The 13,977-nt window shown below is 41.8% G+C and overlaps 1 pseudogene; it reads left to right on the top strand.

Moving 5' to 3' along the window:
* The window catches only part of LOC109904016 (transcription elongation factor A protein 3-like), a 38,913-nt pseudogene extending 37,438 nt beyond the window's left edge, over window positions 1–1,475 (top strand).
* The last annotated feature ends 12,502 nt before the right edge of the window (window positions 1,476–13,977 follow it).

Raw genomic sequence — 13,977 nt, 5'->3', positions numbered from 1 at the left:
ATGATAGATATTGTAGATGAAAAAGAGTAAACGTAATACCCTCAGTTTTCTCTCCTCAAATAACTTCAAAGAATATCCTTTTAAATCTGCATGTGGTTCTAAAGTATTTTACCAATTTGGGTTGGTTTCAGTTTGCGGTGTGTTTGCAGAGCTGCCATTTGCTCTCTTGGCTTGACATTTTATATTTGTTTGATCTTTGATTGTCACCGTTAGATATTTCAGCCAGGTGGTGATGAAAGCTTCCTTAACTGTCCTCCGCTGCACATATTTACAAGGAGATGGGAGCCACAGATATGAAGTATAAAAACAGGGTGCGGAGCCGCATCAGCAACCTGAAGGACCCCAAAAAGCCTGGGCTGCGGAGGAACGTCCTGGCTGGAGGCATCGAGCTGAGACGCTTCACCATCATGTCTGCTGAGGTACTGTAAACTTCTGCCATATCAACCCATGACCCACCCCTGCCTCTAACATATTCCAAACACCTACCAAAACATTTGAGTAGACACATTTCCCTCAGAGATTCTGTCTGTCTGTCTGTCTGTCTGTCTGTCTGTCTGTCTGTCTGTCTGTCTGTCTGTCTGTCTGTCTGTCTGTCTGTCTGTCTGTCTGTCTGTCTGTCTGTCTGTCTGTCTGTCTGTCTGTCTGTCTGTCTGTCTGTCTGTCTGTCTGTCCGTCCGTCCGTCCGTCCGTCTATCCGTCTATCCATCTATCTATCTATCTATCTATCTATCTATCTATCTATCTATCTATCTATCTATCTATCTATCTATCTATCTATCTATCTATCTATCTATCTATCTATCTAGGAGATGGCTAGTGATAAGCTGAAGCAGCTGAGGAACAATCTGACTAAGGAGGCCGTTAGGGAACACCAGGTGTCCAAAACCAGCGGTACCATTTCTGATCTGTTTCAGTGCAGCAAGTGCAGCAAAAATAACTGCACCTACAACCAAGTAGACATACCATATTCTGTATATTACAAGGTATATACTATATTTTACTTAAACAGATACATACTGCTCACTGCACTGAAAACATACATATGCTCTACATACTGACCCAATATCAGTTTTATATTGTACCAGTTCCAGTTACATTTTACACAGTGAGATACAGTGAAGACAGCCTGTGCTGTTGAATGAAAGCTGCCATCGTATTAACTGTGTGTGTGTGTGTGTGTGTGTGTGTGTGTGTGTGTGTGTGTGTGTGTGTGTGTGTGTGTGTGTGTGTGTGTGTGTGTGTGTGGATGCAGACCAGCAGCGCTGACGAGCCTATGACCACTTTTGTTCTTTGTAACGAGTGTGGGAACCGCTGGAAGGTGAGACATTTCCCTCACCAGTTCAGATAAAGCCCATTAAAATACATAACGCTAGCCCAGCACATACAGTGGTGTCTGAGGCATAACAATGGTCCACAGACATAAATAATCTATTAATTTACTAATATTAATTTGTTTTCTATTCCAGTTCTGCTGATGTGGCCCAGCTCCAATGACGATGTTGCAGACCACATTTTTGTATAAGGGGTTATAATGTTTAGCAATGAGTAATTTTACAAAAACAAAAATGAATACTTATAATTTATAATTGACTTTTTAAGATGGGCTCCCGAGTGGCGCAGCGGTCTAAGGCACTGCATCTCAGTGCAAGAGGCATCACTACTGTCTCTGGTTCAATTCCAGGCTGTATCATCTGGCCGTGATTGGGAGTCCCATAGGGCAGGGCACAATTGGCCCAGCGTCGTCCGGGTTAGGCCGTCATTGTAAATAAGAATTTGTTCTTAATTAACTGACTTATTTTAAATTATTTATTTATTTAACTATGGTGCTTTTAATGGGGGTTGAAAACATTTTTGTAAGATGCAGGGGTTGAGACAGTCTCCAGATTGATGGCAGTGTCATTTAATCTGTCCTGGTTGGACACAGGTAATTCAATGGTGCTGAGGAGATGCAGCAGCCTTTTATGAATTTCACTGACATCAAAATAGTTTTTTTGCATCGTTAAAAAAAATAATTATAGTCTTTAAATCTGCAAAGACCACAGATCAAGTCAGAAATCAAGTATGAAAGCTTATCATGCAACCCGTTTCAATTAAAACATCTTTATTGTTAAAATCTCAAGCCCAAACATCTGAGGTTTTATTGTCACTTGTTTTATTGTCACTGCTTGGGCTTCAGTTTTTCTAGATATGGTAAAGACCAAAATACGGTATTTATGTAATTTGTGGGTTTCGCTCTGTGAAATTTTAAAAGAGCAGCTAAAATGTATATACATATTTATGAATAAGTGGAGTTGATTATTTTCATATGTACTGTATAATATATGAAATAGTAATAAGTCTCCTACATATTGCTTTGCATCATAATTGAAGGAGTAAACAGTATTGAAATTATGCTAATTAATACAAAATAATGTCATTGTCAAATTGTGTTTGAACTCCCAGTGAAATGGAAAAGTCAATATACTGTACCACTAAGACTAGCCACAAGATGGCGAGGAAGAGTAATTTATAATGTAAGAGCTCCCACTTGCAAATGACGTATCATTTAGGGACTGAATGTTATTTACAGTACCAGTCAAAAGTTTGTACACACCTACTCATTCAAGGGTTTTTCTTTATGTTTACTGTTTTCTACATTGTATAATAATAGTGAAGACATCAAAACTATGAAATAACATATATGGAATCATGCAGTAACCAGCATTTTTTTTAAACAAATCAAAATATATTTGAGGTTCTTCAAATTAGCCACCCTTTGCCTTGATGAAAGCTTTGTACACTCTTAGCATTCTCTCAACCAGCTTCATGAGGTAGTCACCTGGAATGCATTTAAATGAACAGGTGTGCCTTGTTAAAAGTTAATTTGTGGAATTTCTTTCCTTAATGAGTTTGAGCCAATCAGTTATGTTGTGACAAGATAGGGGTGGTATACAGAAGATAGACATATTTGGTAAAAGACCAAGTCCATATTATGGCAAGAGCAGCTCAAATAAGTTCATTAGAGTTAACTGCACCTCAGATTGCAGCCCAAATAAATGCTTCAGAGTTTATGTAACAAACACATCTCAACATCAACTGTTCAGAGGAGACTGACTGCATTAATCAGGCCTTCATGGTCGATTTGCTGCGAAGAAACAACTACTAAAGGACACCAATAAGAAGAAGAGACTTGCTTGGGCCAAGAAACATGAGCAATGGACATTAGACTGGTGGAAATCTGTCCTTTGGTCTGATGAGTAAATTTTTCGATTTTTGGTTCCAAACGGAGAGTAGGTGAACAGATGATCTCTGCATGTGTGGTTCCCACCATGAAGCATGGAGGAGGAGGTGTGAGGGTGCTTTGCTGGTGACACTGTCTGATTTATTTATAATTCAAGGCACACTTAACCAGCATGGCTACCACAGCATTCTGCAGCGATGCGCCATCCCACCTGGTTTTCCCTTCCCCTGGGTTTCCCTTCCCCTATCATTTGTTTTTCAACAGGACAATGACCCAACACACCTTCAGGCTGTGTAAGGGCTATTTGACAAAGAAGGAGAGTGATGACCTGCTGCATCAGATGATGACCTGGCAATCACCCGACCTCAACCCAATTGAGATGGTTTGGGATGAGTTGGACCTCAGAGTTAAGGAAAAGCATCCAATAAGTGCTCAGCATATGTGGGAACTCCTTCAAGACTTTTGGAAAAGCATTATAGGTGAAGCTGGTTGAGACAATGTCTAGAGTGAGCGAAGCTGTCCTCAAGTCAAAGGGTGGCTATTTTAACGATTCTAAAATATGAAATATATTTAGATTTACTAACACTTTTTTCTGGTTGCTACATGATTCCATATGTGTTATTTTATAGTTTTCATGTCTTCACTGTTATTCTACATTGTAGAAAATTGTACAAAATAAAGAAAAACCCTTGAATGAGTAGGTGTGTCAAAACTATTGACTGGTACTGTATAATGAGGGTTATATGGAGAAAAATGGACCTCTGAAATGAAAATGGATAGCCCTTCAGCAAAATATATTTTACCTAATGCATTTTACCTAATAGCTTCGCTATACCCAAAATAATAATTACACTGGCATGTGTTGTGAAATATGTTATGAATGTATTGTAATGTTTTTAAAATGGTATAACTGCCTTTATTTTGCTGGATCCCAGGAAGAGGAGCTGCTGCCTTGGATCCATAATAAATACAAATACCCTGTCATATTCCATTGCTCCATCAGTTGGCCAAGTCTTTTCACATTTGAAGTCTGATTTTCAAGCACTGCAGGTGTCACTATTGGATCTAAAGTTGGTGGTAAATCCAAACAAAACACATACTTTTTTGTAGGTCCCATAACCCATATTTAATTGAATTTGTAACAATTAATTTGCATGGTACACAAATTGAGTGAGTTCCTTCCTGCAAACATCTTAGTATCTGGCTTGATGACAAACATGTCACTGAGCTGGTGAAAAAGTTAAAGTTTAAGGTTGGTTTCTTTTACAGAAACAAAGCATGTCTCACTTGTAATTAGAAAGGAAATTGTCCAGGACATTTTTATGTAATCTTTTGTTTACGGGGATATCAGAAAGTATTTAAACCCCTTGACCTTTTCCACATTTTGTTGTATTACAGCCTGAATTTAAAATGGATTAAATTGAAAAAAAAATGTGACTGGCCAACACACAATACACCATAATATGAAAGTGGAATTATGTTGTTCAAAATACTGCAAAAGATGTGACAAAGCAATTAACTTTTTGTTCTGAATACAAAGTATTATGTTTGGGGAAAATCCAATGCAACACATTACGTTACTGAGTACCAATCTCCATATTTTCAAGCATAGTAGTGGCTGCATCACGTTATGGGTTTCCTTGTAATTTTTAAGGACTGGGGAGTTATTCAGGATAAAAACAAATAGATGGAATAGAGCTAAGAACAGGCAAAATCCTAGAGGAAACACTGGTTTAGTCTGCTTTCCACCAGACAGTAGTAGGAGATGAATTCACCTTTCAGCAGGACAATACCCTATAATACATGGCCAAATCTACACTGGAGGTGCTTACCAAGAAGACAGTGAATGTTTCTGAGTGGCCAAGTTACAGTTGACATAATCTATGGCAAGACCTGAAAATGGTTGTCTAGCAATGATCAACAACCAATTTGAGCTTGAAATATTGTGAAACGAAAAATGGGCAAATGTACAATCCAGGTGTGGAAAGCTCAGACTTATCCAGAAAGACTGTAATCACAGCTGTAATTGCTGTCAAAGGTGCCTCTACATAATATTGACGCAATACATCAATAAGCTGATCCCAAACAATTGAAACCAGCATCAGGAAATTGAGTCTATCATAGTTCACGTGGGATTCAAAGACATTATGAAGGGCAGCTCAGAACAGCTGAAGATGGATTTTACAGAACTGATTGGGTCACTATTTGACACCAACCAATGTCCTCCTGCCCTCCCTAAATCGTGACATTTAACAGTTCAGCAGACTTTAAACCCTCTATACCTGGCTACGTTACTATTGCAGCTCTGTGGGTGTAACATTTATTCAACATTTTGATATCTTCTGGAAACAAAGCTCCTATTTTAAAAATATGGGATAATCCAAGTCATTTGGGTTCCTGGATCCTTTCACAGCATTTTGTGCCTAAACTTGGTGTAAGGACATGGATTGCCAAGCCTGTGGTAAAAAGGGTCACATCGAGTGAGCCTGCAGAAACAAAGAGAGCTCAGAGAAAACATCAAAGACTGAAAACAAGAAAAAGACAGTACCAATGAAGGATAATGAGATGCTCACGCATTTGAGCAAGAAAACACAGAGATGAGTGACTCATCAGAAGAGGAAGTCACACTGAATGTACTGACTGTTGCTGGATGGCTGCACGGCTACTATGTCTCTCCCTTACTAGAGGGGCAGTCGTTGCGTAGGGAGAGTGACACGGGCAGCTGTCCCTGGTGTCAGACACAGTCTACAAAAAGACACTAAAACACCTTCCACTTCAGCCAGCACACATGGTGTTAAAGACGTACACAGGTGAATCTCTCGCTGTGAGAGGCATTACTGATGTCGTAGTTCAGTTAAACAGACAAACTGAAAAGCTGCAACTCTATGTCGTGAAAGGAGACTTATCCAGCACTACTGGGACCATCGTGGCTGGAGAAAATCAAACTGGACTGGCCATCAGTGCATACAATGACACATGGAGAGACAGGCCTACCTGCTATCTTAAAGAAACATTACAGAGGAGTATTTCATGGAGATCATGAAATACATTACAATGAAACTTAGCATTAAACCAGACAGTAAATCAAAGTTTCTGAAAGCACCTTATGATACCTTATGCTATCAGACCAAAAGTCAAGGCTGACTTGGACTCTTTAGTCAAGAACAAAGTACTGGAGCCGGTCAGTGTGGTTGAATGGCCAACACCCATCATACCAGTCCTTAAGAAGGATGGTGGAATCATGATGTGTATAGACTTTAAAGTTACAGTTAACCTTGTGTTGTCCGCTGTGCAGTATCCACTACCACACATCTGCAACTTTTTTGCCGGCTTAGCTGGCGGTCAAAAGTTCAGCTAAATCTACCTTTGTCAAGCCTACCTGCAGCTGCACGTGGAAGAATAGTCACTGTGACACTGTGTTAACAACCCTCCAGGCAAGCTTCAATGCCATACAACTCTGCTTCCGTGGCCTCCAATTGCTCTTAAATACAAGTAAAACTAAATGCATGCTCTTCAACCGATCGCTACCTGCACCTACCCGCCTGTCCAACATCACTACTCTGGACGGCTCTGACTTAGAATACGTGGACAACTACAAATACTTAGGTGTCTGGTTAGACTGTAAACTCTCCTTCCAGACCCATATCAAACATCTCCAATCCAAAGTTAAATCTAGAATTGGCTTCCTATTTCGCAACAAAGCATCCTTCACTCATGCTGCCAAACAAACCCTTGTAAAACTGACCATCCTACCAATCCTCGACTTTGGCGATGTCATTTACAAAATAGCCTCCAATACCCTACTCAACAAATTGGATGCAGTCTATCACAGTGCAATCCGTTTTATCACCAAAGACCCACCAGTTTGACCTGTATGCTCTCGTTGGCTGGCCCTCGCTTCATACTCGTTGCCAAACCCACTGGCTCCAGGTCATCTACAAGACCCTGCTAGGTAAAGTCCCCCCTTATCTCAGCTCGCTGGTCACCATAGCATCTCCCACCTGTAGCACACAGGAGGTATATCCTATATCCACAGGAGATATACACACAGCAGGTATATCTCTCTAGTCACTCCCAAAACCAATTCTTTCTTTGGCCGCCTCTCCTTCCAGTTCCCTGCTGCCAATGACTGGAACGAACTACAAAAATCTCTGAAACTGGAAACACTTATCTCCCTCACTAGCTTTAAGCACCAACTGTCAGAGCAGCTCACAGATTACTTGACCTGTACATAGCCCACCTATAATTTAGCCCAAACAACTACCTCTTTCCCTACTGTATTTAATTTATTTATATATTTAGCTCCTTTGCACCCCATTATTTTTATTTCTACTTTGCACATTCTTCCATTGCAAATCTACCATTCCAGTGTTTTACTATATTGTATTTACTTTGCCACCATGGCCTTTTTTTGCCTTTACCTCCCTTATCTCACCTCATTTGCTCACATCATATATAGACTTGTTTATACTGTATGTTTGTTTTACTCCATGTGTAACTCTGTGTCGTTGTATGTGTCGAACTGCTTTGCTTTATCTTGGCCAGGTCGCAATTGTAAGTTAGAACCTGTTCTCAACTTGCCTACCTGGTTAAATAAAGGTGAAATAAAAAATAAATCAAATAAATCAAAAATAGTCAAAGGAGCTTCTGACCATCGTGACACACAAGGGACTCTTCAGGTACTGTCGTCTACTGTTTGGAATCACAAGTGCGCCAGTACCTTTCTAGAAGGCAATGGACTAGATTTTGAGTATTGCCAGGAGTACAATGCTAAATGGATGACATTCTCGTTACTGGGAAGGACGAAGTGGACTATTCCAGAATTTGAATCCAACCTTAGAGACTGAAGGACTACAAGTTTGTAAGGACAAATGTGCATTCTTCCAATCTTCGGTTGAATAACTCAGACATGTCATTGATGCTACAGGCCTTCACAGGGCTCCGTCCAACGTCAAGGCAATCATGGCTGCCCCAGCTTCTCAGAACGTGAGCCATTTACGTTCTTTCCTAGGGTTACTGAATTACTACGGACACTTTATCCCGAGCTTAACAATTAAGCTGAAGCCGCTGCCTCGAATGCTTTGTCAAAACAAAACATGGAAATGTACTGAGAAACCATTCGTGAACTACTGAAATCTGAGGTACTGACACACTTTGAACCATTATTGCCCATCCAACTAACTTGTGATTCTAGTCCATATGTTGTGGGAGCAGTCGTGCACCAGTCGTGCCTTCCGGTGCAGAGGACATTGAACAAAGTAGAAAGTAACTAAACGAAATGCCCTGGGCATCTTTTTTGGAGTGCATAAATTTCAACATTATCTGTACGGGAGGAAGTGCACGGCGATCTTACAGATCATCGTTTGTGGCGAGCATCTTTGGACCGCATACTGGAAATCCATCACTTGCTGCAAGCAGAATGCAAAGGTGGGCATTGTTGTTGTCAGCACACACCTACAACATCAAGTACCGCAAGACAGAACTGCACTGCAATGCAGCTGGACTTTCCCAGTTAACACTATAATAATACCTGTGGTCAAGCCAGATTCGCGCCAAGTTGACATCTACTTCAGACAAGTGGAAAATGAAAACACACCAGTCACTTCAACAAAAGTGAGAGTCAACCCGGAAATGACCCGGTCGTTTCAAGTGATGGACATTAATCATCAAAGGTAAAGCCTCTAGAGATCCTTCAGAACTGAAACCTTTTGGAGAACTGAGTTGTCAGCACAGTGCGGTTGTCTGCTGTGGGGGAAGAGAGTTGTCATTCCGCCTTCGCTGAGGAAAGAAGTGTTGCAATAGCTACACTCAGGTCATTGTGGGAGGGTTTGTGTTAAGGAAATTGCACAAACCTACTTCTGGTGGCCTGGATTGGATGGAAGCATTGAGGAGAAAGAGAAAACACTTTCCTCATGTCTGACGGTTCACAACGTACGTCAACTTGCACCTCTTCATCCGTGAGTTTGGCTGGAGGAGGTGTGGCAACGTATACAAGTCAACTTCACAGGTCTATTTGAAGACCGAATGTTTCTCGTGGTTATGGATGCTCATAGCAAATGGCTTGAGGTTGCCATTATGAGGTATATTACTGCAAAGAAGACTGCAGCTAGTGTCCCAGGAAATGGCCACGTTCCTACAGGTGAATGGCATACAAACACAGGTCTGCACCGTATCATCCATCTACCAACAGGCTAGCGGAGAGGTTTGTACAGACCATGAAACATGCCTTAAAAGCGTCTCGGAGTTAAGGGACACTGCACCAATGCTTGAACAGCTTCCTGCTATCCTACAGGAACACACCACACAAAACCACCAAGGCTTTACCTGTATCCCTAATCATGAAGAGAGAGCTACACACAAGTTTAGACCTACTCAAACTGCAGAATGCAAAGGAGATGTCAACAGGAGAATCAAGTCAAACATTGTGAGAGCAAAGGACAGAACTTTCAATCCGGAAGAAACTATCTTAGCTAGGAAGTACCTCAAAGGACCAAAGTGGGTTGTTGCTACAGTCATTGCTCAGGCTGGTCTTGTCCTACACTGTCCACACGGCAAAGGACGTCATCTGGAAAAGGCACATAGATCAGTTACTGTTGAGTAAAGTCACACCAAAAGAACTGTTACTAGGTGACACACTGACCCAGCAGTCAACACCTAGGGCCTCACAGTCACCTTCACTTTCTCAGGACACAGACTCAGCCGCACCCGCACAAATGTGTTACGAGACTGTGACACAGGCAACTCACATGCTTACACCTGTGTCATCTCCAAAGTCTAGCCATTGTTAGTAGAAAGAGGAGGAAGGGAAGCGCTACTAAGGTACACAATAGTAAATGATGGTAGATAGAAGGTGCTCTTTGGTAAAAGGGGTAAATTGGTCATCAAAAAGAAAGGAGGACCAAGGTAGTGCTAACCTTAAATATGACTGGGAGAAGTGTCAAGAATAAAAAAGCTATATATTCCATAGTACACTAGAACACAGCAAAACATGAACAACAACAGTCTAACCATAGCTGAGGGCAGTTGAGCAAAATTTCCACTAGATGACAGAAAATGGACCCATCACGACCCTACAGGAAGGGTGAGAAATCCATATCTTCATTTAAACCAGGGTATTTAGTGGTCCGTAGTTTGTAAATCCAAAAACTTTCCCTTTGGTTTAACTGTTTAAGATGGTACCCTTTTCTAATAGAGGCCGGAATATGATCAATACCCATAGCTTGTAGGGAGGCATGGTTGACATGGTGTAGGGACTTGTAGTGCCTTAGTCTTCATTGCCTACCCGTATGGCATACTTGTGTTCCGCTAAGCGGTCTTGAAGGCGTCTCTTTGTCCGTCCAATGTAGAACACCTTGCACTGTGGACATTCCAATCTATAGATGACATGAGTGGTTTTGCAGTTAATGAAATGCTTGACGTAATACTCCATTTTGGAAGCTGTGTCAACAAAATACTTCTTCTTACTGCAATGGTTGCAATGGTTACATTTAAAAGAGCCCTTGGGTTTGTGGTCAAGTAAAGTTTTTGGAGAGTCACCCGGAAGATAACTGTGGACTAATTTGTCATTTATAGGGTAGGACATCTCTTAAAGCTTATGACTGGTGGCTCAGGAAAGACTTGGCGTAGTAGCGTATCACTTTGGATGATTCTCCAATTATTTTTAATAATACACTCTCTCCGATGTATCACGAGGCACTCCCCTTAGCAACAAGTTCTCTCTGCCAAGTAAATCCAGCCCTTATACCAGCATCTTTCAGCACCTGAATGCTGTAGCCCCGATTCAAGAAGCGATTCTCCAATCCGATTCTCCATGGAGAATAAGAGCACCTCCTCCCAGCTGCCCACTGCACTGAGGCTAGGAAACACTGTCACCACCGATAAATCCACTATAATTTATCATTTCAATAAGCATTTCTCTTCGGCTGGCCATGCTTTCCACCTGGCTACCCCTACCCCGGTCAACAGCTCTGCACCCCCCACAGAAACTTGCCCAAACCTCCCCCATTTCTCCTTCACCCAAATTCAGATGGTTGATGTTCTGAAAGAGTTGCAAAATCTGGACCCCTACAAATCAGCTGGGCTAGACAATCTGGACCCTCTCTTTCTAAAATTATCTGCCGCAATTGTTGCAACCCCTATTACTTAGCCTGTTCAACCTCTCTTTCGTATCATCTGAGATCTCTAAAGATTGGAAAGCTGCCGCGGTCATCCCCCTCTTCAAAGGGGGAGACACTCGAGACCCAAACTATTATAGACCTATAGCCATCCTGCCCTGCCTTTCTAAAGACTTCGAAAGCCAAGTTAACAAACAGATCACCGACCATTTCGAATCCCACCGTACTTTCTCCCCTATGCAATATGGTTTCTGAGCTGGTCATGGGTGCACCTCAGCCACGCTTAAGGTCCTAAACAATATCATAACCGCCATCGATAAAAGACAATACTGTACAGCCGTATTCATCGACCTGACCAAGGCTTTCGACTCTGTCAATCACCACATTCTTATCGGCAGGCTCAACAGCTTTGGTTTCTCAAATGACTGCCTCGCCTGGTTCACCAACTACTTCTCAGACAGAGTTCAGTGTGCAAATTGGATGTAGTCTATCTCAGTGCCACCCGTTTTGTCACCAAAACCCCATATTACTACCCACCCCTGCGACCTGTATGCTCTTGTTGGCTGGCCCTCGCTTCAGATTCGTCCCCAAACCCATTGGCCCCAGGTCATCTATAAGTATTTGCTAGGTAAAGCCCCGCCTTAACTCAGCTCACTGGTCACCATAGCAGCACCCACCTGTAGCATGCACTCCAGCAGGTATATTTCACTGGTCACCCCCAAAGCCTATTCCTCTTTGGCCGCCTTTCCTTCCAGTTCTCTGCTGCCAATTACTGGAACAAATTGCAAAATGCACTGAAGCTGGAGACTCATATCTCCCTCACTAACTTTAAACATCAGCTCTCAGAGCAGCTCACAGATCATTGCACCTGTACATAGCCCATCTGTAAATAGCCCATCCAACTATCTCAATTATTATTGTTATTTGTTTTTTTGCTCCTTTGCACCTCAGTATCTCTACTTGCACATTCATCTTCTGCACATCTATCACTCCAGTGTTTAATTGCTAATTGTAATTACTTCGCCACTACAGCATATTTATTGCCTTACCTCCCTAATCTTACCTCATTTGCACACATTGTATATAGATTTTTTTCTATTGTGTTATTGACTGTACGTTTGTTTATTCCATGTGTAACTCTGTGTTGTTATTTGTGTCGCACTGTTTTGCTTTATCTTGGCCAGGTCGCAGTTGTAAATGAGAACTTGTTCTCAACTGGCCTACCTGGTTAAATAAAGGTGAAATAATATATATTTTTTAATTGTAAATTAGAATGTGTTCTTAAATGACTCGACTAGTTAAATAATGGTTAAACAAAACGAAATAAATACAAATTCAATGTGATCATGCTTTGTTGACACATGACACATGCAGATCGATTCAAGTTAGCTTTTTGTTGCTTCACGCATCAGGTTCCAAAGAAATGTCCAGACGAATACTGCAAGAAACATGATCCTAACACTATCCAATAATTAGTTTAATCATAAGCAGGTGAGCTTCTTTCCCTTTCCCTTTCAATGACTTCAAATTGGCTTCAATGCGTGTAGAAATGTCTCCTCCTCTCCCATTACACAAACAGGGCGTCATACTCGATGAAAGGCGGCCTACTGTCTGCTCTCCACCTCCGTCACATCATAACCAACCGCTCATTAGTGAGCGCCATTAAAAATACATCATCCATCTGGGAGGTTCCTGTGTGCCCACACTGCCCTGGTCTCCTGGTGTGTCTATTCACAGCATGCCAAGAGGAAGGCTAACTCTCTCTTTAATGTGGAAGTGATGACTCAAAATTAAGTGCCATCACAGTATGGGGGTGTCACAACCATCCCTAAATGAGATGGGCTGCAGTGGTAACTATGGCGTGGTGACAATACTGCTACTGCTGCTACTTCCTCCTCCACATCCTCTCTCAACAATAGAGATCAGAGATCAGATGACGTTAGTGGGGTGCTGTTTCCAGACAAAGAGGGAGGCAGATATGTTTGAAGGTGGATTACAGCTACAGGACTGTGACATCAGTGAAACATGGCTGCTTCCTCTTTCCTTTCTTGATTGCGAATAAACATTGGCAGGAGAAAAAGGAGTCTGACTAGGTGAAGGCTGCTGTGCCCTTAGGGTTGGGTTGCTTCCCCCAGGGGTATTAATGCTTTGACGTCATCCCAGCCATGGCTAATGGTACCCTTTCTCCCCATAAGGGCTTATTAAGGGTACTGGTCCATAGCCCGCCCGCCCTCCTACTCTATTTGTGTTTAATGAAAAATAGGAAGCCTGGGCTGCAATTGGTAATTTTTCTCCAATGTACAATGCTCTTCTTCATGCTAATCTTGCTATTAATGTCTCACATAGCCACCAATGACGTCTATTAAGCTCTAATATTGACATTGAGGCTTCTTGGAACCTGCTATGGGCTGTCCATTAGGTGTTAATACCCATCCTATAAGCCACTTTGCTCCTCCATAGCTTCCTGTCACCAAGGTCCTCAGCACAGTAGCTCCTCCGTAATGGCATTCATTAGGCATGTACACTCACTCCATCCTAACATGCGTATAGGGCAGCTTTGGAGACGTTGTAATTGGCATACTGATGTTGTTTGGACCAGATCCCATATTCTCAAGTCAGAAGTGTTCATAATAACTGGTTGAA

Source organism: Oncorhynchus kisutch, linkage group LG2 (assembly GCF_002021735.2).
Source record: "Oncorhynchus kisutch isolate 150728-3 linkage group LG2, Okis_V2, whole genome shotgun sequence".
NCBI lineage: Eukaryota > Metazoa > Chordata > Actinopteri > Salmoniformes > Salmonidae > Oncorhynchus > Oncorhynchus kisutch.
Note: the sequence above shows the minus strand (reverse complement) of the source record. Positions and strands in the feature narration are given on the sequence as shown.